Below are 26,224 nucleotides of genomic sequence, written 5' to 3'. Positions count from 1 at the left end.
GACTCTCTTAAAGATAGTGCTCCTAATCTCAGCTTGTTACCTGTATAAAAGACACCTGTCCACAGAAGCAATCAATCAATCAATCAATCAATCAGATTCCAATCTCTCCACTGTGGCTAAGACCAAAGAGCTGTCCAAGGATGTCAAGCACAAAATTGTAGACCTAAACAAGGCTGGAATGGGCTAGATCGCCAAGCAGCTTGGTGAGAGGGTGACAACAGTTGGTGTGTGTTATTCGCAAATGGTAGAAACACAAAGTCAACCTTGGACTCGTCTGTTCCTTACACTGTCTGTCTGTTCATGAATTTTGAAGAATAAGGATATCATCTTGCTTTAATTTACCTGTGTGTGATTCCACAATTTCCATTGCAGAAACACATAGTAACTGTCAGTCTCCTTCAGTCCCGGGCTCCATGCAAGATCTCACCTCGTGGAGTTTCAGTTTAATGAGAACGGAGAGGAATCAGCCCAGAACTACACAGGAGATTCTTGTCAATGATCTCAGGGCAGCTGTGACCATAGTCACCAAGAAAACAATTGGTAACACACTACACTGTGAAGGACTGAAATCCTTCAGTGTCTGCAAGGTCCCCCTGCTCAAGAAAGCACATGTACATCCCGTCTGAAGTTTGCTAATGAAAGTCTGAATGATTCAGAGAAGAACTGGGTGAAAGTGATGTGGGCAGATAAGACCAAAATCGAGCTCTTTGGCATCAACTCAACTTGCCGTGTTTGGAGGAGGAGAAATGCTGCCTATGACCCCAAGAGCACCATCCCCCACCATCAAACACGGAGGTGGAAACATTATGCTTTGGGGGTGTTTTCCTGCTAAGGGGACAGAACAACTTCACTGCATCAAAGGGACGATGGACGCGTCATGTACCATCAAATCTTGGGTGAGAACCTCCTTCCCTCAGCCAAGGCATTGAAAATGGGTTGTGGATGGGTCTTCCAGCATGGCAATGACCCAAAACACACGGCCAAGGCAACAAAGGAGTGGCTCAAGAAGAAGCATACACACACATCATAGGTTGAACTGGATGGACTGATGTCTTTTTTCAACCTCACTAACTATGTAACTATGTAAGGTCCTGGAGTGGCCTAGCCAGTCTCCAGACCTTAATCTCATAGAAAACATGTGGAGGGAGCTGAAGGTTCGACTTATCAAATGTCAGCCTCAGAACCTTAATGACTTGGAGAGGATCTGCAAAGAGGAGTGGGAAAAAATCCCTCCTGAGATGTGTGCAAACCTGGAGGCCAACTACAAGAAACATCTGACCTCTGTGATTGCCAACAAGGATTTCTCCACCAACTACTAAGTCATGTTTTGGGAAGGGGTAAAATAATTTTGTTTATTAAAATGCAAATCAATTTATAACTTTTTAAAAAAGCGTTTTTCTGGATATTTTTTGTTGTTATTCTGTCTTTCGCTGTTAAAATAAAAATAAAAATTTTAGACTGATTATTTCTTTGTCAGTGGGCAAACATACAAAAACAGCAGGGGGTTCAAATACTTTGTTCTCTCACTGTATAATTTGAACTCAATCCAGCATCCAACACTTCCCATTTCTAACCCTGATGAAGGGGGGTATTCCCTGGCACTGGAAACGCGTTAGCTTCGTGTTAAAGTCGTTTTGCTTACCTCGGAATGAATCTCTATCTGGGAGGTCAGAGCAGTGCCGTGTGCAATAAAGAGACATACCTGGGCCATACTGACATTATTGGGTGGCTGAAGGATGGGTGCCTGGAAGATATCATTTTTGCGATAAGATCCTACAGCGATAATATCTTACTACTAATCCAGAGGTGTGCAGAACATTTTAACCACTTCTGGACCGGAAGGATTCACCCCCCTAATGACCAGGCCATATTTTGCGATTCGGCACTGTATTATTTTAACTGACAATTGCGCGGTTGTGTGACGCTGTACCCAAATAAAATCTGGAAAAAAAAAAAAAACAATATTTTTCACATTCTGCTATATAACATTCGTCAGCGTTTGACGAAACGCGTTGGGAGGAGCCCACTGCCGCGACGCTACCACAAGGAGGAGATGCGGCGGACATCTTTTCGGTGGGTAATATACAGATGCCGACCACATACGAAGGAACCGTTCGAGGCTGTCCTGACTCTACTTATATGTAAGCAGTTTACTTTGGTGTGTGCCAATAAAACCTTTTAGACTTAATACGCTATGAGGAATGTTTTTTTTTGTCTTCACCTGAGCCATCCAGTTCTAGAGGGGAATCTACCTGTCACCCTGTGATATTGGAGAAGCTGTGTCATCACCGGTCTGTCTGCTTTCCATGACCTTTGTAATGAAGGTCCTGGCTATCTGGTGAGAGGCAGTGTGATTTGTGGGCTCGGTGGCGGTTCCTATGGTCTGCACTTTTTACACCCTTGCTGTGGAGTGGACACCTATTTATTATGGACTTTTTCTTCATGTTATGGACTTGTGCATCTGCCACCTATTAATTAGATTAGCGCTACACCTTTATACTTATCTATTGTTGATCTACTTCTCTATTCAGGATCTGTGTTCGCTGCTTTTTGCCATATACATTTTATTATTGTTTTTGAGTTCACATTTAGCGCAGCAATACCTGTTTATATTGCTATATATCATTCCCAATAAAAAAATGCAAAAATCTATTTTTTTCATCATTTTAGGCCAATTTGTATTCCGCTTTATATTTTTGGTAAAAAAAAATCTCAATAAGCATATATTTTTTTTTTTTTTTAAGCATATTTTGATTGGTTTGTGCAAAAGTTATCGCGACTACAAACTAGGGAAATTACTTATGTCATTTCTATTTATTTATTTTTTTTTACTAGTAATGTTGGCGATGAGCGATTTTTTTGCGGGACTGCGACATTGCGGCGGACAGATCGGACACCTAACTGACATTTTTGACACTTTTGGGGGGACCAGTGACATTACTACAGTAATCAGTGCTAAAAATGTGTACTGTCACTGTACTAATGACACTGGCAGGGAAGGGGTTAACCTAGGGGTGGTCAAAGGTTTAATTGTGAGCCTAGGGGAGTGCATTCTAACTGTGTGGGGAGGGACTTTTGGAATCAACACAGAGACCTGTGATCCTAATTAGGAGGATCACAGGCGCTCTGTGTTCATTCCAGAGAGAACAACGGTCTGCTGTGTTTACAACAGCAGATCGTCATTGCCTCTCAGCGAGGAGCTATCGCAGGTGCCCGGCGGCAATTGCAACTGCCGGTCCTGTGGATCGGTTTCCCAGTTCCCTAATGGGGAGGGGCTCGTTCCTCCGGCGGCGCATGCACGCGCCCCCAGGAGTGCTCCCGCGAACCACCGTACAGGTATGGTGGTTTGCGTAGCCGAGCCAGCCTGCCGCAGTATATCTGCGGCGGCCAGTCGGCAAGTGGTTAAAAAACGTATTAGGTGTTCGGTGTGGAATAAGGCCTGAACATGTGATTGGGTATTTTCTGCAAAGTGAATTTTCACCTCATTCACTAAGCTCTATCCCCCTTGCAAAGTGAACAGCCTATCAACACCCCGATATTTTTGTTTCATTCTTTGAAGGCCTGATGAAGATGGTGGCACTACAGACACCAAAATGCGCTGGCTTTGCAAATAATCGACCGTTGTAATATTGTGGCACTTCAGTTTTCAATTTGTTTATCTCTAACACAACCCAAGGTGACTGTGGAAGCCCTTCAGTGTGCCCAATATTCAACTCTATTTACTATCACCATACTATTGAATGAAAACAATAACATAAAACAAATGTAGCACCCTCCTAGGTAGGTGCTAGTGAGGACACGGCTCGGTTTGGAGGGGGGGTGAGTGTAGCACCCTCCTAGGTAGGTGCTAGTGAGGACACGGCTCGGTTTGACGGGGGGGGGGGGGGGTGAGTATAGCACCCTCCTAGGTAGGTGCTAGTGAGGACATGGCTCGGTTTGGAGAGGGGGTGAGTATAGCACCCTCCTAGGTAGGTGCTAGTGAGGACATGGCTCGGTTTGGTGGGGGGGTTAGTGTAGCACCCTCCTAGGTAGGTGCTAGTGAGGACATGGCTCGGTTTGGTGGGCGGGTGAGTGTAGCACCCTCCTAGGTAGATGCTAGTGAGGACACGGCTCGGTTTGACGGGGGGGGGGTGAGTATAGCACCCTCCTAGGTAGGTGCTAGTGAGGACATGGCTCAGTTTGACGGGGGGGGGCTGAGTATAGCACCCTCCTAGGTAGGTGCTAGTGAGGACATGGCTCAGTTTGGCAGGGGGTGAGTGTAGCACCCTCCTAGGTACATGTTAGTGAGAGAGTAAAGTTTTTAGCTCTGTCTGCCTATCAAAGGAGCAGCAGGCACATTTATATTGCTTTCTGCCTACCAGAGAGCAGGATCTGTGAGTTAGGTCTACTCAGTGTGCTCAGTGTGTGATTCATAGGGTCTAGAGAGTGCTTCACATTGGTCCAATATTGAGGCACGTTGGACAGTGGGAGGAAACCTGTCCAATGAGTACACAGGCTGTGATACAGTCCCAGTGATTGGTAGAGACTGGCTTTCTCGGTGCATTCTGGGACACTGTATAAATGCCAGGAGCACATGTGCAACAGGGTCTTTGGCTAGTGAGCAGAGTCCCAGAGGGAGGGTGGTGGCTGCCTCCTCCTCTGTAGTGATGGCACACGGTCACAGGATGTCAGCCTGGGGACCAGGAAAGGAACTGAACCCAGAGTTCCAGGAGAACTGACTGGAGGGGTAGAGACACTGGAGACCCTCAAAAAACAGTATCGTTAGTAAAGGGGATCGTGTCTATGGGCCTGACCTGAGGGGGGCCACCCAGGTGTAGGATAATCAGAGGACAAGTGTCAGTCTGTGGAGTGAAAGGGGATACTAGGAATGTATCCTGAAGATAATCTATCCAACTAAGTCGCCTGAACAGAGACTTGGCCTAAATGTATCTACTGGCAAGGTGAATCTGCAGCCTGGCTGCATTTCAAGACAGGAGTCCTCATCCATTGTGAGAAGTTTAATTTGGAGTATCCCACTATTCCCTTCTCCCATCCCTATTTAAAATAAACACCAAAAACAACTACAAACCCCTCGACTGATCATTGACTGAGCCAAAGAATTAAAGTGTTAATCTGTGAATGTCAGTGTTGATAACGGTAACCCAGGGGGATCCGAGAGTGTGTTATCCAGCAGTCCTCCAGGGGGCAGTGCTACACAAATATATAAAGAAACCCAAAGAGGTTACCGTGCCTCCAATCCACTTTCCCAAGTGACTTTGCCAAGCCTGAGATGATGTCATTAGTCTGCTGCAGGCAAAGTAGGACAGTTCCGAAAGCTGACCATACAGTGTCTGAATTTCATCTGATTTCTGGGGGCTCGGCTAAAATTCCACTAAGCGGAGGGACATGGTCATCTAGTGCCCAGGGTGAAGATGCCAAACCGTGCCCTTCAAGATGTATGAGCTTTGTGTCAGCAAAATTCCCCCTCCTAAAAAAAGCAAGAGCTAATCTGCACGCTAAACCCCTAAGCATATATTCCCTTAGCAAGCCAAAATTCTCCCCAAAACAAAAACTCCCCCTCCTACCAGTACAAATCCACCCCACTGAAATCTCCCCTCCCAGGACAAATCTTTGATCCCCACCCCTCTTCAGCTCAAATCCTCTTCCTTACCAAATCTCTCCTATCCCAATTCACCCATCCTCGCACATCATCTACCCCTCACATTTCCCCTCGGAGCACAAATCCTCCCCCAGAACAACCCCACCACCCAAATCCCCCTGCAAGCACAAATCTCCACCCCCCAAATTTCCCCACAATCTCATATACTCCCCCGCAGCGCAAATCCCTCCTCCTGGCATAAATCCTCCCCCCCTCCAAATTTCCCCTCTTAACACAAATCCAACAAATCATCCCTACTAGCTCAAATCCTATTTCCTAATATAACCCCCCCCCCCCTCCCCAAGATAAAATATATATCACTTACTAGCACAAATCCCCCCTCTTCCAAGTCCCTGCAAGCAACCAATGTCTTTATGGACCTTGCTTTGTGCACTGGTGCGCAGTCATGCTGGAACAGGAAGGGGCCACCCCCAAACTCCTCCCACAAAGTTGGGAGCATAAAATTGTCCAAAATATCTTGGTATGCTGACACCTTAAGAGTTTCCTTCACTGGAATTAAGGGGCCAAACCCAACGCCTGAAAAACCACCCCCACCATAATCCCCCCTCCCCCCACAACATAATCCCCCCTCCACCAAATGATTTGGACCAGTGCTCAAAGCAAGGTCCTTAAAGACATGGATGAGCAAGTTTTGGGGGAACTTGACTGGCCTACACAGAGTCCTGACCTCAACCCGATAGAACACATTTGGGATTAATTAGAGTACAGGCTGCGAAACAGGCCTTCTCGTCCAACATCAGTGCCTGACCTCACAAATGCGCTTCTGGAAGAATGGTCAAACACTCCCATAGACACACTCCTAAACCTTGTGGACAGCCTTCCCAGAAGAGCAGGGCTGTCTTACCGAATGGGCACACTGGGCAGTTGCCCGGGGGCCCCACCTTCCCAGGGGGCCCCACTTGCCCAGCGACCCAGCCCCAGCCAAGCATTAGTCCCGAATCCTTTTTGACAATACGTATAGTGTATTTTGTCATGTTAAAGTGGAACTAAAGTCTGCAATACTCACCTTCCCTCCAATGGACTGATGTTGTCATGGTCATGGGTCAGGCTGGGAAATCAGTAGTTATAGCAGGAGAGAGGCTCCCACTGACCAGCAGGATAAATATACAAGCAGGTCACCCTTGCGGATGACACAGGCTTACCCAAGGTGCGGAGTCTAAGCACTAACCAGTGTTCAGCACTAACCAGTGTTCACCAGAGCTTCTGATGGTGGGGATGGGTTTTGCTGCGTGTTAGTACCATGTTGGAACAGGAAGGGGTCATTCCCAAACTCCTCCCACAAAGTTGAGAGCATGAAATTGTCCTCAGGATCGCCCCACCGGGGGGGGGGGTGAGCAAGCCGGAGGCCAATAGAAGATATAGCAGGTAAAGGTCAGTAGTCAGTAAACAAGCCAAAGGTCAGTAACAAGTGGTTGCCAGTTAGAATTAGGAAGAACCGCAGTCACGGAAACAAGCCAAAGGTTGGTATTGAGTGGTAGCAGAGAGTGACAAGAAGAAGATATCGGCTGGAAAGAGCGCAATATTCTGGCAAACAGGAAGTGCAAAGGCAAGGCTTAAATCAGGAAGTTCATGGGAGGACCAAAGAGGTCAAGAGTAACAAAAGACGAGGCTGTCTAAGGAATCAGAGAGGGAGCTGTTCAGAATCTCAGCAAGAAGAGACACTGCCAGACACAGCAGAGGAAGAAGGTTCAGATCCGGGTTCTGACAAATGTCTGCAAGGTCCCTTACCAGCGCTAGCATCATCTCCCTAACTTTTTCTGGGTGGCGGGTCTTTGGCTTTCTTGATTGGCCATCGCAGGGTGATGTAACTCCTGTGCATATGCAGAAGGTTATTCATTTTGGCACACAGGCACCCTGACCCATGCATGCGTAGCTCAGTGTACATAATGAAGAAGAATGCAACAGGCAGGCAAGTTTCTGTTAGCAGACATTCCAAAAGTAAGGCACTTTTTAGAACATCTGAAATATAAGGACCGTAGGGTGCTTCTGTGGGAGCGATCTGTCTTTACAACACACCATGTTGGCCTCCTGGGTGGGTGAACGGTTTCTTAGCTGTCCAGAGGGCCGCTCTTCCAGAGAGCAGAAGCACGCTCCAAAGGTAAACATGAAAGGGAAAAAAGGAAGGTGCCTCTAAGTGCGGTGTAAAACCGTTTATTGACACACAAATGAAGAACACTTACATGATCATCCGTGAAGAGCGAACCTATAGGGACATCACAGGGGTGCGTTCCATGGGCTCCTTGTTGGCTCTCTTTGTCTGAAACCGTCCAGCAGCGTTGGGAGATGGAAGGAGAGGCGTGGAGCACTGAGGAGGAAGGTCCTGAGCCGAGGTCACGGTGGAACCCAGGAACCTGGTAACCTGCTCAGGGGAGGACTGGGCCAGGGGACATGGGGGCAATTGCCCCCTGGGCCGCTGTAATGCCCATAAAAAAGGCTGCACTGCTTCTGCCACAGACATGCCTAAGGGATTCCTGGTGAAGAAAAGTAAAAAGTCCCTGCCGCTGACCTATTGAGTGCAAGTTGAAGGCACATTCCCCCCCCTCGGCATGGATGGTGTACACCAGTGGTCCTCAACTCCGGTCCTCAGGGCCCACTAACAGGCCAGGTTTTAAGTATTACCTTGGGGAGATGCAGACTAGAGTACTGCAATCACTGAGCAGCAAATTATATCACCTGGGATGGATTTCAGTTATCTTGCAAACCTGGCATGTTAGTGGGCCCTGAGGACCAGGGTTGAGGACCACTGGTGTACACTGTGCCTGAGCATAGGCCGGTTCAATGCCCCACTGGAGCCCCAGCTGAGCTGTCCCAGCTCCCCCCTGCTGGCCAGGTCGGAAACCCAGTTTCAGTCTGTGAGTCGAGAGTACCTGGAGCAGAGCTTCAGCCTGGAATGGGGTTCAGGAGGAGGCTGGGAAGAAGTGGAAGGGGAGCCAAGTCACTGCACCATGGGCCTCTTGTTTGTACTTGCCCCCTGAGCCGAAAGTTGCCAATCAGCCCCTGCCCCTGCCCATCCTCCTTGGCACATAGGGTGCCAGCCAAAGGGAGAACCTTGGCGCTCCATGTTCCATGTCCAGACAAGTAAGCAGCCTGACACCAATGACATCACTCCTAGCAAATGCATTGAGAGTCCCCACCTACAGCCGGCATATTTCACCCTCACTATTGAAGAGATGTGGGAGGTTTTTAGTGAAGGAAATACCAGATGGGGCCAAGAGAGTGTTGGCTATATGTTGCATTCCCGGGTACATCTACCAGGGCAATAGATTTGTTATTGTGGGTCTCCCTAATGCTGCTACCAGTCCACAAGCACCTTGACACAATACTTCACTGCACTTCCCCTTCCAACTAAACTGGGAACTGGCTTCAGAATGGGCCACCCATAAGAAGAAGAGACAAGTCCAAACTTCCAACTCTTTGCTTGATACGAAGACAAGGAATGCAGAGACTTAATATTCCCCAGAGGTGGTTGTCAGTACTTCACTTTAACGGGCAGCCTTAGCCCTGTCCCTATTACCAAGCCTGACTAAGAGAATCAGGACCCCAAGGGGAGGGAGCCACCTAGTGGCAGAAACTAAAACCTATCCAAATATCTTCTTACACTGATAGGTTTCTGTTTCCATAACTAGGTGGCGCCCTCCCCTAATATATACAGAAGAAATAGTTCATACTGGTGTCTTTATATATACTTGAATTTACATTCATTTACATAATAAATTAATTTAAATGGTACCCCTTCTTTATTAGGGATGATCAAACATTTGAAAAGTTCGGTTCGACCAGAACACCCGAACTTCCCGAAAGTTCGGGTCCGGATTCCAGAACCCCATTGAAATCAATGGGACCCGAACTTTGGTAATCAAAAAACACCATTTTGAAGCCCTAAAACCCAATAAATGCCCCTAAAAAGTGCCTAGGGTTCTGGGTCATGCCCCAGGGACTATTAATCACACAAAAAAAAAAAGGTCTTAAAAATTGTAGTTTTTGATAGAGAGCCAATTATTGAAAAAATTATTGAAAAAAAAAAAAAAGAGATTTCTTTGGATTTAGTGTCTGGGGGTCTAAAAAGTGTACCTGTGAAGTTTCAGCTCTGTAGCATGTCCAGAACCAGAAAAAAAAAAAGATTGTTTGTATTAGAATTGCAGTAGAGCAGGGATGGGGCTCCGCTATTTTCACACCTGGCCGTTTTTGTTGCAGGCATTTATTGGGCTTTTTTTGTGGACGTCTTTGGAGGCAGGCATGACATCTGAACTTCTGTGTAGGGGTATATATACACACACAGATATATGTATATATACACATACACATATATAGGTGTGAAAGTAGCAGAACCCTATGCCTGCGCTAATGAAATTATTTGCAGGCATAGGGCTCTGCTACTTTCACACCTATATGTGTGTATGTGTATAAATACATATAAGTGTGTGTGTATATATACCCCTACACAGAAGTTCAGATGTCATGCCTGCCTCCAAAGACGTCCACAAAAAAGCCCAATAAACGCCTGCAACAAAAACGGCCAGGTGTGAAAGGAGCAAAGCCATATCCCTGCTCTACTGCAATTCTAATACAAATGATCTTTTTTCTATGGCGGTCACCCTGATATGGAAGGGTTTGGTCACCCTGCCATAGCAGTCAGAGTCAGTTAACCCTACACTACACTACAGTCCCCTGACACTTAACACTTTCCCTACAGAAACTATATTTTTGAATCTAACTATAGTGGAAAATAGTACCCTAACTACACTAGATATCCCTTTCCTCACACTAATAAATGCTAAATGACACTTTTGAAGCAGAAGTAACAGAACTGCTTCCACTCTCTTCCACAGCCCTGTATTACAATGCTAGAGATTTGGCGGGGCTATCTTATATACTGGGGGGCGTATTCACTAATGATTGGCCTTAAGACCCCCTAGTCACTCCAATCACATTCCTAGCATTCTCCTGCCCCCTCAATTGGCTTTTGCTAATGATTCTGGTCCAATCACAGGCTTTTAAAGCCCAGTTCCTGTCCCATTGCATTTTGGTCGGTTCTGGTTGCCGAATTCCGAACTTTTTCCGCAAAAATTTCGGAATTCGGCCGAATTTCGAACAGTCAATGTTCGGGTCGAACCGATGGTCTACCCGAACCGTCCGATCATCCCTATTCTTTATACTGCCCATTCCTAAATAAAAACACTACTTATATTATATGAGTTGAAAAAGGAAAAAATTAGAAAAGGAATAAATAATTAAAAAAACTTCTACAAAGCTGCAACCAGGGAAATAGAGAGGAAGGCGATACAAGAAGGAACAACCAAGACAACCTGGATTGCAAATAAAGATATGCACATCAAGAGAATACTCACCACTAGGGATGATCGAACTTTTCAAAAGTTTGGTTCGAACAGAACACCCGAACTACCCGAAAGTTCGGCCCGGATTTCAGAACCCCATTGAAATCAATGGGACCCGAACTTCGGTAATCAAAAAACACCATTTTGAAGCCCTAAAACCCAATAAATGCCTCTAAAAAGTGCCTAGGGTTCTGGGTCATGCCCCAGGGACTATTAATCACACAAAAAAAAAGTTCTTAAAAATTGTCATTTTTGATAGAGAGCCAATTATTGAAAAAATTATTGAAAAAAAAAAAAAGAGATTTCTTTGGATTTAGTATCTGGGAGGTCTAAAAAGTGTACCTGTGAAGTTTCAGCTCTGTAGCATGTCCAAAACCAGAAAAAAAAAAGATAGTTTGTATTAGAATTAATATAGAACAGGGATATGGCTCCGCTATTTTCACACCTTGCCGGTTTAGTAGCAGGCGTTTTTTTGGGCATTTTTTGGGGGTCTTTGGAGGCAGGCATAACATCAGAACTTCTGTGTAGGGGTATATACACACACACACATGTATGTATATATACACATACACATATATAGGTGTGAAAGTAGCAGAAACCTATGCTTGCGCTAATGAAATAATTAACACCCATATGGCTTCTCTGCTATAACACCTATATGTGTGTATGTGTATAAATACATACAGTGGGTACGGAAAGTATTCAGACCCCCTTAAATTTTTCACTCTTTGTTATATTGCAGCCATTTGCTAAAATCATTTAAGTTCATTCTTCTTCCTCATGAATGTACACATAGCACCCCATACTGACAGAAAAACACAGAATTGTTGACATTGTTGCAGATTTATTAAAAAAGAAAAACTGAAATATCACATGGTCCTAAGTATTCAGACCCTTTGCTCAGTATTTAGTAGAAGCCCCCTTTTGATCTAATACAGCCAGGAGTCTTTTTGGGAAAGATGCAACAAGTCTTTCACACCTGGATTTGGGGATCCTCTGCCATTCCTCCTTGCAGATCCTCTCCAGTTCTGTCAGGTTGGATGGTAAACGTTGGTGGACAGCCATTTTTAGGTCTCTCCAGAGATGCTCAATTGGGTTTAAGTCAGGGCTCTGGCTGGGCCATTCAAGAACAGTCACGGAGTTGTTGTGAAGCCACTCCTTCGTTATTTTAGCTGTGTGCTTAGGGTCATTGTCTTGTTGGAAGGTAAACCTTCGGCCCAGTCTGAGGTCCAGAGCACTCTGGAGAAGGTTTTGTCCAGGATATCCCTGTACTTGGCTGCATTCATCTTTCCCTCGATTGCAACCAGTCGTCCTGTCCCTGCAGCTGAAAAACACCCCCACAGCATGATGCTGCCACCACCATGCTTCACTGTTGGGACTGTATTGGACAGGTGATGAGCAGTGCCTGGTTTTCTCCACACATACCGCTTAGAATTAAGGCCAAAAAGTTCTATTTTGGTCTCATCAGACCAGAGAATCTTATTTCTCACCATCTTGGAGTCCTTCAGGTGTTTTTTAGCAAACTCCATGCGGGCTTTCATGTGTCTTACACTGAGGAGAGGCTTCCGTCGGGCCACTCTGCCATAAAGCCCCGACTGGTGGAGGGCTGCAGTGATGGTTGACTTTCTACAACTTTCTCCCATCTCCTGACTGCATCTCTGGAGCTCAGCCACAGTGATCTTTGGGTTCTTCTTTACCTCTCTCACCAAGGCTCTTCTCCCCCGATAGCTCAGTTTGGCCGGACGGCCAGCTCTAGGAAGGGTTCTGGTCGTCCCAAACGTCTTCCATTTGAGGATTATGGAGGCCACTGTGCTCTTAGGAACCTTAAGTGCAGCAGAAATCTTTTTGTAACCTTGGCCAGATCTGTGCCTTGCCACAATTCTGTCTCTGAGCTCTTCAGGCAGTTCCTCATGATTGACCTCATGATTCTCATTTGCTCTGACATGCATTGTGATCTGGAAGGTCTTATATAGACAGGTGTGTGGCTTTCCTAATCAAGTCCAATCAGTATAATCAAACACAGCTGGACTCAAATGAAGGTGTAGAACCATCTCAAGGATGATCAGAAGAAATGGAAAGCACCTGAGTTAAATATATGAGTGTCACAGCAAAGGGTCTGAATACTTAGGACCATGTGATATTTCAGTTTTTCTTTTTTAATAAATCTGCAACAATGTCAACAATTCTGTGTTTTTCTGTCAGTATGGGGTGCTATGTGTACATTCATGAGGAAGAAGAATGAACTTAAATGATTTTAGCAAATGGCTGCAATATAACAAAGAGTGAAAAATGTAAGGGGGTCTGAATACTTTCCGTACCCACTGTATAAGTGTGTGTGTATATATACCCCTATACAGAATTTCAGATGTTTTGCCTGCCTCCAAAGACCCCCAAAAAATGCCCAAAAAAAAGCCTGCAACAACACACCTGGGCGTTTTTGTAGCTGGCGTTTTTTTGGGCATTTTTTGGGCGTCTTTGGAGGCAGGCATAACATCTGAACTTCTGTGTAGGGGTATATATACACATACACACGTACAAAAAGTGACTTGAGTAGAAGTATTAAAGTATTCAACATTTTTTGTACTTAAGTATTGCAAGTAGTTTTTTTTTTTAGTTTTGCTACTCAAGTACTGAAAGTAAAAGTACAAGTACTGTGTTATGTAGTTATTAAAGAAAGAAGTCAAAAGTTTGAACATCATATTGTTTTTTATTATTTCAAATACAGCTTTTATTTATACATACAGTAGCATTTATTTTCGTATGCGCTGATAATACACATGCTTTGAGCTTCATGAAATCTGCCATCTACTGTTCTGGCAGTGGTAGTTTTTATAATAGTAATGAGTAACTATGCAGCACTAAAAAAAAATATTGGAGTAGAAGTATTGAAATAATTGAAAAAATGTAGTGAAGTAAAAGTGGAAGTAGGAGAAAAAAATTCTACTCTAGGAAAGTACAGATACCGCCTTTCCGTACTTAAGTACAGTAGTGAAGTAGTTCTACTTAGTTACTATACATCTCTGCTTTTATAACATATCCCGGGATGCACCACTGCTTGTGCCAACCCACTGGGACAGCCACAAAAGCCTGTGTGACACTGGCTGGGTTTCCTCCACTGTCCAACAGGCTCCCCTATTGGGCACAGTGGGGACACTCCCTCAGACCAGATGAATCACACATGGACACATGCAACAGGCCTGACTAGAAATCCTGCTACCCTGATAAGCAGGCAGAGCAAGATACACTCCCTACCTAGCACCTTTCTAGGAGGGTGCTACATAAAATATTGCAACGACCTCCATTTTATTCTCTAGGGTCTCTGCTTAAAAGAATATATACAGTATATATATATACACACACACACACATACATACATACACACACACACACACACACATACATACACTATATATATACACACACATATATATATATACAGTATATATGTGTGTGTTTGTATGTATGTATGTATGTGTATGCATGTATGTGTGTGTATATATATATATATATATATACTGTATATATTTTTTTTAGCAGAGACCCTAAAGAATAAAATGGAGGTCGTTGCAATATTTTATGTCACACTGTATTTGCGCAGCGGTCTTTCAAACGCAGTTATTTTTGGAAAAAACGACACTTTAATGAATAATAAAAAAAACCAGTAGACTTAGCTCAGTGTTTTTGTATAATGTGAAAGATGATGTTACGCCGAGTAAATAGATACCTAGGATGTCATGCTTTCAAATTGTGGACACCTGTGGATTGGGGGACAAACTACGCTACTTAAACATCTCCAAAGGTAACGCTTTAAATTTTTTACAGGTGACCAGTTTAGAGTTACAGAGAAGATCCAGCACTGGAATTATTGCTCTCGCTCTAACATACAGTACCTCACATGCGTTGTTTGAACACCGTTTACATATGCGGGCGCGACTTACGTATGCATTCGCAAGCACGGAGGAATGGGGCTCTTTAAAAATACATTTTCTTATTTATTTTACTTTTTATTTTTTTTATTTTTACACTGCCCCTTTTTTTTTTTTTTTTTTTTAATCACTTTTATTCCTATTACAGGGAATGCAAACATCCCTTGTAATAGATATAAGCAGGACAGGTCCTCTTTATTTACAGAGCTGAGGTCAAAAAGACCTCAGATCTCTCAATTACTATTAAGGGTCCTTTCACACGAGCGATCCGATCAGATTCGCCTGTCAGTTTTTTAGGCAGATCTGATCGGATCCCCCATGCATACCTATGGGGCAGTGGATGTCAGCGGAGACACCTCCGCTGACACCCGCTGCCATCCGCATCCGATCTTGTCCGTGAAATCCGGAGGGATGGAAACCCTTTTTTCCATCCTTCCAGGGGATCGGATCGGATGGGATCGGATGAGAGCGGACAGGCAGTACGCTCTCATCCGATTCCCCCATAGAGATGCATGGGGACCCGACACCTCCCTTTCCGCACACAGAGCAAAGAGGGAGCTGTCACCTGCCTGCTCAGTGGGGATCTGTGTATCAATCCCCCGCTGAGCAGCACGGATCCGCCTATGGAGGCGGACCGTGTGAAAGAAGCCTAACAGCAAAAGAAAAAACACTTTGACTTAAAAAAAAAAAAAAATCATGTCCTTAAGCCCGAGAACCAGAGGTGACATCGGAGGTCACTCCGGTCCTCCAAGGGCATAGAGCCCAGTGGGGGTTATCTTGCCCTCACTCAGCTTCCTGCCCAGCCATCGGCCGCATCAGATCAGTTCCAGGTCTACTGATGGCTCCGGTAAGCTCGGAAACGACCGGAAAGCAGAAGGAGGGGGGGGGGGGGGACCTCTCCTGCCACCTATGACAGTGATCCTGTGGCTAGTCCACCACCGGGATCACTTTTATCTGAAAGCCAGCCGTCTAAGAAAAAAAAACTATACAGGGTTGTGGCAGCTAGGTGCAGCCATAATACTGGTATTTACCATCAAAGTTATGACGTACAATCCCAGCTAGGTGGTCGGCAAGTGGATAAGTGTCCTCATTCGCTTAACACTATAAAATCAGTATTACTTTTACATGACATTCCCCATAAAGGGTGAATTAGTATCTGGATGTAACCGTTTCCAGTGACTAGTAGTTGTTTGGCCAGTTTTGCCCTCAAATACACTATATTACCAAAAGTATTGGGACCCCTCTCTCTATATATACTATATTACCAAAAGTATTGGGACGCCTCTCTATATACACTATATTACCAAAAGTATTGGGACGCCTCTCTATATACACTATATTACCAAAAGTATTGGGACCCCTCTCTATATACACTATATTACCAAAAGTATTGGGACACCTCTCTATATACACTATATTACCAAAAGTATTGGGACGCCTCTCTATATACACTATATTACCAAAAGTATTGGGACCCCTCTCTATATACACTATATTACCAAAAGTATTGGGACGCCGGCCTTTACACACACATGAACTTTAATGACATCCCAGTCTTATGCCTCGTACACACGCAACGATTATCGGCCGACCGATTGTCCGACTTTTGTCCAAGTGGTGTTTTGTTGGTTGGAATGTGCCTAGACTGCACACAAATTTTCTCGGCCAACAAAAATCTACTTCAGAAGTGATGTCATGTGCTGGTTGACTTTCCGTGTGTTTTTTCTTCACTGAGCATGCCCAGTCTTGCTCATCAAATTTTTGTCTGCCGAAACCTGTACTGACTGCACGTAAATCGGCCGTTCTGTTGACGGCCAACAAAAATTTTATAGCCTGCACACCAGATTTTTTTCGGCCGAAAAGTCGGAGTCGGTTGTCGGAAGCACCATACTAACAAGCCGAAAATCGGCCGATCGGACGTTGGCCGAAAATTCCCGGCCAATAATTGATGCATGTGTACGAGGCTTTAGTCCGTAGGGTTCAATATTGAGTTGGCTCCACCCTTTTCAGCTATAACAGCTTCAACTCTTCTGGGAAGGCCGTCCACAAGGTTTAGGAGTGTCTATGGGAATGTTTCACCATTCTTCCAGAAGAGCATTTGTAAGGTCAGGCACTCTAATTCATCCTAAAGATGTTCTATCGGGCTGAGCAGGCCAGTCAAGACAAAGTTGGGAGCATGAAATTTTCCAAAATGTCTTGGTATGCTGACACCTTCAGAGTTCCCTTCACTGGAACAAAGGGGCCAATCCCAACCCCTGAAAAACAGCCCCACACCATAATCCCCCCTCCACTTCTTAAGGCGTTAGCATACCAAGACATAGTAACATGGAAGTTAAGTTTGACTAAAGACAACATTTTGGACAATTTCATGCTCCCAACATTGTGGGAACAGTTAGGAGATGGCCCCTTCCTGTTCCAACATGACTGCACACCAGAGCACAAAGCAAGGTCCATAAAGACATGGATGAGCGAGTTTGGGGTGGAGGAACTTGACTGGCCTGCACAGAGTCCTGACCTCAACCCAATAGAACACCTTTGGGATAAATTAGAGCGGAGACTGCGAGCTGGGCCTTCTCATCCAACATCAGCCTAACCTCACAAATGCGCTTCTTGAAGAACGGTTAAACGTTCCCATAGACACTCCTAAACCTTGTGGATGGCCTTCCCAGAAGAGTTGAAGCTGTTATAGCTGCAAAGGGTGGAGCCAACTCAATATTGAACCCTACGGACTAAGACTGGGACGTCATTAAAGTTCATGTGTGTGTAAAGGCAGGCGTCCCAATACTTTTGACAATGTAGTGTAGGTGAAGCAGCTCATCCTTTAGGTTCCTTGTCCTTTGGAATTATTTTATTTCTTTTTGGAACCCAATCTGAAGATGGGAGAGGCCGGCGGAGTCTCTGCGGTTCAGGCGGAGGTCATGGTCAGGACAGGATGAGACGATGACTCTGCCAGTCCCGGGCCCCGGAGCAGACACGCACCCTTGCTGAGCGAGGCCGAGCACGCTTGAGTCATTTCCTGAAGACAATGCGATGCCTTGGGAGCTCCACATCCTAATTAGATTAACTGCTACTGTCGGAGCTGTTAAATCGCTCGTACTGAAGAAAGCAAATTGCAGATTGTACATATCAGTGTACAATCAAACAGAAAACAGGTGTTTGCTAATTAAAATGGAGATTTTAATGAATGACCTCAGCGGTTTTGGTGAATAAATACCATTCCAGCATCTGCCATGTATTTCTCGTCCAAATTTGCTTTCATCTTGTTTGAAAGGAACAAAGACGGGGAAAATAATACAATTACGAGAGCTCTGCGGTGGGTGAGAAGCAGCCATCACAAGTGATTTAGGGGAACGCTCTTCATCTTTTTAACGCACTGACATAATTACTGCACAGGCTAAGCCCATTACTCAATTTCATTGGGTACTTTAAAGGCCAATCGAATGTGCAGTTAATGGAGGCTGGCATCTCCCCAAGGAAGTCGCCTGCCAGTCATAATTGTACCTTTCTACAAAGTCCTCCCCGGACATTCCCGGTGCGCCCCGGTGGGACAATATTACCGCATATTTTCTAAATAAAAATCATCTGTCGGGATGATGATATGCTGAGCGGCTCCACAAATCTTCTTCTCTGGGATGCTTTATAAAGGGAATCTTTATGTACTCCTAGTGCAGAGTTCTTTCAGTTTTTATTATATCATTTCTCCCAAAGTCATTTTTGATGAGATTTCCCTAATTTTTGCCTTTCTGGATTTGCTATATTTGCCTGCCATGGACGACATTACCAGGGGCGTAACTACAGGGGTTGCAGTGGTTGCAATCGCTACCGGGCCCCATGCTCCAGGGGGCCCGGTAGCAAACCAGTGGGTGAACTTCTAGGATCTCAAAGGTCACACTTGCGACCGGACCCTGGCATTGCACCACTGTGGGGAGGCCCCAAGATTGCAGGAAGGGAGCCCACTGCAGAACTTGTGAAAGGATCCTGATGCGGGACCATAATAAAAGGCCATGCAATGAGATTAAAGAGCCCCAGGATTAGTGGGAAGAGCCCCGGGCTTGAAGGGAAGGGCCCCGGCCAGGGGTGTGGGGGGCCCTTCATGGTTTCTTGCATTGGGGCCCTGAAGGTTCTAGTTACGCCTCTGGACATTACCCATAAGGCAGTTCTCTTTGTTTAAAGAGGATTATATCCACTACATTACCAAAAGTATTGGGACGCCTGCCTTTACACACACATGAACTTTAACCTCCCTGGCGGTATGATTCTTTCGGATTTTAGGTGCTGAAAGCGGTACCATTATTTTGCAGGTAATTCTTGTTAATGAGCAGCCCAAAACAACTGTATATATATATATATATATATATATATATATATATATATATATACAGTGGGTACGGAAAGTATTCAGACCCCCTTAAATTTTTAACTCTTTGTTATATTGCAGCCATTTGCTAAAATCATTTAAGTTGATTCTTCTTCCTCATGAATGTACACATAGCACCCCATACTGACAGAAAAACACAGAATTGTTGACATTGTTGCAGATTTATTAAAAATGAAAAACTGAAATATCACATGGTCCTAAGTATTCAGACCCTTTGCTGTGACACTCATATATTTAACTCAGGTGCTTTCCATTTCTTCTGATCATCCTTGAGATGGTTCTACACCTTCATTTGAGTCCAGCTGTGTTTGATTATACTGATTGGACTTGATTAGGAAAGCCACACACCTGTCTATATAAGACCTTCCAGATCACAATGCATGTCAGAGCAAATGAGAATCATGAGGTCAAAGGAACTGCCTGAAGAGCTCAGAGACAGAATTGTGGCAAGGCACAGATCTGGCCAAGGTTACAAAAAGATTTCTGCTGCACTTAAGGTTCCTAAGAGCACAGTGGCCTCCATAATCCTCAAATAGAAGACGTTTGGGACAACCAGAACCCTTCCTAGAGCTGGCCGTCCGGCCAAACTGAGCTATCGGGGGAGAAGAGCCTTGGTGAGAGAGGTAAAGAAGAACCCAAACATCACTGTGGCTGTGCTCCAGAGATGCAGTCAGGAGATGGGAGAAAGTTTTAGAAAGTCAACCATCACTGCAGCCCTCCACCAGTCGGGGGTTTATGGCAGAGTGGCCCGACGGAAGCCTCTCCTCAGTGTAAGACACATGAAAGCCCGCATGGAGTTTGCTAAAAACACCTGAAGGACTCCAAGATGGTGAGAAATAAGATTCTCTGGTCTGATGAGACCAAAATAGAACTTTTTGGCCTTAATTCTAAGCGGTATGTGTGGAGAAAACCAGGCACTGCTCATCACCTGTCCAATACAGTCCCAACAGTGAAGCATGGTGGTGGCAGCATCATGCTGTGGGGGTGTTTTTCAGCTGCAGGGACAGGACGACTGGTTGCAATCGAGGGAAAGATGAATGCGGCCAAGTACAGGGATATCCTGGACAAAAACCTTCTCCAGAGTGCTCTGGACCTCAGACTGGGCCGAAGGTTTACCTTCCAACAAGACAATGACCCTAAGCACACAGCTAAAATAACGAAGGAGTGGCTTCACAACAACTCCGTGACTGTTCTTGAATGGCCCAGCCAGAGCCCTGACTTAAACCCAATTGAGCATCTCTGGAGAGACCTAAAAATGGCTGTCCACCAACGTTTACCATCCAACCTGACAGAACTGGAGAGGATCTGCAAGGAGGAATGGCAGAGGATCCCCAAATCCAGGTGTGAAAGACTTGTTGCATCTTTCCCAAAAAGACTCCTGGCTGTATTAGATCAAAAGGGGGCTTCTACTAAATACCGAGCAAAGGGTCTGAATACTTAGGACCATGTGATATTTCAGTTTTTCTTTTTTAATAAATCTGCAACAATGTCAACAATTCTGTGTTTTTCTGTCAGTATGGGGTGCTATGTGTACATTCATGAGGAAGAAGAATCAACTTAAATGATTTTAGCAAATGGCTGCAATATAACAAAGAGTGAAAAATTTAAGGGGGTCTGAATACTTTCCGTACCCACTGTATATATATATACACACACACACACACACACACATATATATATATATATATATATATTTTTTTTTTACATAAAACGTACAGTAAAACTGCAGGAAAAGGCACTGGGGGGCAAACTGATATGATTTTTTTAAATTTTGAATGGTATCGGTGTGTTTGGTGTGTTTTTACATTTGAATTGGCCGCCGGTTCCACCCCCTGCGAACGTTACGTCGCAGGAGACAGAAGCCGGGGCACGGAGACGATCGGGAAGAAGAACACATCGCTGGATCCCGGTGCCAAGGTAAGTAACCTCTTTTACAGGATCCAGCGATCTTCCTAGCGGTACCCCGAGTGTGGCTCGGGGTTACCGCTTTTGGCTCTGAAATGTAACCCCGAGCCACACTCGGGAATACCGCTAGGAAGGTTAATGGCATCCCAGTCTTAAGCCTCGTACACACGCGTCGATAGTTGGCCGTGAATTTTCGGCCAACGTCCGATCGGCTGATTATCGGCTTGTTAGTATGATGCTTTCGACAACCGACTGCGACTTTTTGGCCGAATAAAATCTGGTGTGCATGCTATAAAATTTTTGTTGGCCGTCAACACAACGGCCGATTTTCCGTCAGTCAGTACAGATTTCGGCAGACAAAAATCTGATGAGCAAGAAAGGACATGCTCAGAGAAGAAAAAACACACGGAAAGTAAACCAGCACATGACATCACTTCTGAAGTTGGTTTTTGTTGGTCGATAAAATTTGTGTGCAGTCTAGAGCACATTTCAACTAACACAACAACACTGGACAAAAGTCGGCCGATCGGTCGGCCGATAATCGTTGCGTGTGTACGAGGCATTAGTCCGTAGGGTTCAATATTGAGTTGGCTCCACCCTTTGCAGCTATAACAGCTTCAACTCTTCTCGGAAGACCGTCCACAAGGTTTAGGAGAGTGTCTACGGCAGAGTTTTCAACCAGGGTTCCATAAAACCCTAGGTTCCTCCAGAGGTTATTAGTGGCGCTTTTCCACTGCATGGAACCAAACGGTTCGGCTCGCTTTTGCGCTTTTCCACTGCATGGTACCGCATGGAACGGTGTTGGAACGGTTTGGTTCGGTACGGCAGCACTTTTCCACTACATGGAACCGAACGGTACGGCTCGCTTAAACAGTATCACCTCGGTTGGGGTTCCAAGAGGGCCGTACCGATACCATATCCCACAATCCTTTGCATGCAGCCTTGACTGTTTGTCACTACTAGCCACTGATTGGTCAAAGAATCGTTGTTATACCACCCACTTACTATTAGTGGAAAAGCAAACTGTACCAAACCGTACCGAACCGTTCCAACACCATACCATGCAGTACCATGCAGTGGAAAACCAAACTGAGCCAAGCAGGGCCGAGTGGAGCCGAGCCGGTACTTGCAGTGGAAAAGTGCCATAGGAGTTCCTTGAGCAATGAGCAATGAATCTCAGATAAGTTCCAACTGACACAACTGATCTTTTTTAGCTATCTGTAAAGAGATAATTCTTGTCCACAAGTATAAGGAGCATTCTTCCCACTGACCATCACACTAAAGTATAATGAGTTGTAGATGTAGTAATTTTTAGCAGGGATTTCCTGAGACCAGAAACTTAATTAAAGAGTTCCTCTGTGTTGAAAAGGTTGAGAAAAGCTGGTCTATGGGAATGTTTGACCATTCCTCCAGAAGTGCATTTGTGAGGTCAGGCACTGATGTTGGACGAGTAGGCCTGGCTCACAGTCACCGCTGTAATTCAGGTGTTCTATCGGGTTGAGGTCAGGATTTAGTGCAGACCAATCAAGTTCCTCCACCCCAAACTCTCTCATTCATATCTTTATGGACCTTTCTTTGTGCACTGGTGAGCAGTCATGTTGTAACAGACAGGGGCCATCCCCAAACTCCTCCCACAAAGTTGGTAGCATGAAATTGTCCAAAATGTCTTGGTATGCTGACGCCTTAAGAGTTCCCTTCACTGGAACTAAGGGGCCAAAGCCCAACCCCTGAAAAACAACCCCCACACCATAATCCCCCCTCCACCAAATGATTTGGACCAGTGCACAAAGCAAGGTCCATAAAGACATGGATGAGTGAGTTTGGGGTGGAGGAACTTGACTGGCCTGACCTCAACCCAATAGAACACCTTTGGGATGAATTAGAGCGCAGACTGCAAGCCAGGCCTTCTTTTTCAACTTCAGTGCCTGATCTCACAAATGCGCTTCTGGAAGAATGGTGAAACATTCCCATAGACACTCCTAAACCTTGTGGACAGCCTTCCCAGAAGAGTTGAAGCTGTTATAGCTGCAAAGGGTGAGCCAACTCAATATTGAACCCTACAGACTAAGACTGGGTAAACGCGAGAGCAGCTGGGACTTTGAATGAGGCAATGGCTGGCTGCTGATAAAATGGCGTGATGCAATGACAATTTATTGATAGTTTGATCAAGGTTACCTTGATCCAATGTATGAAATAGTGCTATTGTTTGTAATTATGTATTGCTATTTACCTCTGTTGTCAATGAATATATATTAGCTCATATTGAAGTTCCACTAATTTTTTGTAATTAGCCAAATTGTAATGCACACCCATAGTGATGAAATGCTTGGATGCTTATATGGTGAAATTTCTTTTTTTTTCAGTAATCTTCCCCGCGGCTTCCAATCACGCCGGCCTAGGCAACTACGTCATCAGCCTGGCCCATTGACTCCTGGGATATCTATGTCATCAATCCCAGAAGTCTATGGGCATCTAATGCGGGTGCAATCGCGAGATTTATTGACCGGAACAAGCAAACAGTGTGAGATCAGGGGGTGCATGCTGGGTAGCCAGCTGAACGAAATCCGGGAAATGAAGCCAGGCCAGGTTCAGCTGCCCACATCCTCCATGGCGGCAGCCGAAATCGAGGGAGAAAAGAGAAAGGATCATTTAGTAAGTAAATACAATCTGCACCTGGCTAGAAATACCCATTGCAGTTAAGGGGAATTACAATGATCTCGAAGATGTGATTAGTATAATTTTGGCTAGGAGACTGGAACACCGCTTTAACAACGTACATTCTTCTTTCTGTAAGATGTCATGTTTACGCTTGTTATCATCAAACTCGTGCAAACAGCTTGGATGAGAAACACATTAACCTTTCAACCTATCGTTCGTTCGGCAGAAAATTTCCAAACTTGTCCTTCGTTTTTTCGGCTCAAAAACTTCTCAACCGATTACCGATTAGTGCCCATTAACTGGCCAAAAAATGAAAGAACTGGCCGATTTTTCGTATAGTGTATGGCCAGCATTAGACTGGGATGCCATTAACCTCCCTGGCGGTGATTCTTTCCGATTTTAGGTGCTGAAAGCGGTAGAATTATTTTGCATGTAATTCTTAATGATGAGCAGCCCAAACCAACTATTTATATATGATTTTTCTTTACTGTGCGTTCTTCTTTATAACATCTCGGGTATGATAAAGTTTGAAACAAAAAATCATAAATTATAATATAATAAATAACTATAAATAAGTTAAAGTATGGGGGGATGTGCTGGAGCTGGAAAGAGTCCAGAGAAGGGCAACTAAACTGATTAGGGGATTGGAGGACCTTAATTATGAAGAGCGTCTGCAATCACTCGATTTATTCTCCCTGGAGAAGAGACGCCTGAGGGGGGACATGATAGCAATTTATAAATATCTCAATGGGGATCTCAGCATAGAAAAAATGCTGTTCAGTCAAAGGGATTGCATGAGGACTCAAGGGCATACAATGCGATTAGAGGAGAAGGGAATTAACCTCAGGCAACGTGGGGGGTTCTTTACTGTTAGGGCTACAAGATTGTGGAATTCTCTACCACAAGAGGTGGTTTCTGCGGGAAGTATGGTGGCTTTCAAAAGACTCTTAGATGTACATCTCAAGGATCAGAACATTCAGGGGTATGAGAGATGATTACAGCCACACACATCTACACAGGGGGAACTGGATGGACTATTGTCTTTATTCAACCTCACCTACTATGTAACTATGTATGTAAATATATATATATATATATATATATATATATATATATATATATACGTATACATATATTATATATGTATAGTATATATATATGTATATACATATACACATATATATTATATATATACACGTATACATATATTATATATGTATAATATATATATATATATATATATATATATATATATATATATATATATATATATGTATATATATATATATATATATATATATATACATATATATATATATATATATATATATATACGTATATATATATATATATATATATATATATATATACGTATATATATATATATATATATATATATATATATATATATATAAAGTACAGTAAAACTGCATGAAAGGGCACTGGGGGGCAAACTAATGTGACACTATATGTGACTATATTTTGTTTTGCATTGTATCAGTGTGTTTGGTGTGTTTTACATTTGAATTTGCCGCCGGTTCCACCACCCCTGCGAGCGTCACGTCGCAGGAGACGGAAGCCGGGGCTCACAGAGGATCGGGAGGAAGCTCCGCCGCCGCACACCGCCGGGATAAATCGCTGGATCCCGGTGACAAGGTAGGTAACCCCTCTACCAGGATCCAGCGATCTTCCTAGCGGTACCCCGAGTGTGGCTCGGGGTTACTGCTTTTGGCACTGAAATTTAACCCCGAGCCACACTCAGGAATACCGCTAGGAAGGTTAAAGTTCATATGTGTGTAAAGGCAGGTGTCCCAATACTTTTGGTAATATAGAGTATATATACTGTATTAAGAAAGAAAGCGGGGTACACCTGCGCCTATGGGTCACCTCTAAAAGTGATACTAAATATAACAAATAGTAAAGGAAAAATTTGTTTTTTTATGTATATGTGCACCACAGGAATCTATGTGTATATAGAAATATATATGAACATATTTGTTAAATGTGCAGCCGGTGAAACCTCCTCCTGCCACGGAGAGAAATGTAGAGTTTGAAAAAAGAAGAGGAGGGGTGATGTACCCTACGGTTTTGCGCTTGCAAATCAATGTGCAAATATTAAGTTATACTTCCAATAATAATGAATACAAAAATTGTGCAATAAGGTGTAAACCAATAATATATATATATAAACCAATAATATATATATATATATATATATATATATATATATATATACAGTGGGTACGGAAAGTATTCAGACCCCCTTAAGTTTTTCACTCTTTGTTATATTGCAGCCATTTGCTAAAATAATTTAAGTTCATTCTTCTTCCTCATGAATGTACACATAGCACCCCATACTGAC

Source organism: Pelophylax lessonae (genome assembly GCF_965119305.1).
Source record: "Pelophylax lessonae genome assembly, chromosome: 4".
In the NCBI taxonomy this organism is placed as follows: Eukaryota; Metazoa; Chordata; class Amphibia; order Anura; family Ranidae; genus Pelophylax; species Pelophylax lessonae.
This window is presented reverse-complemented; position numbering follows the sequence as displayed.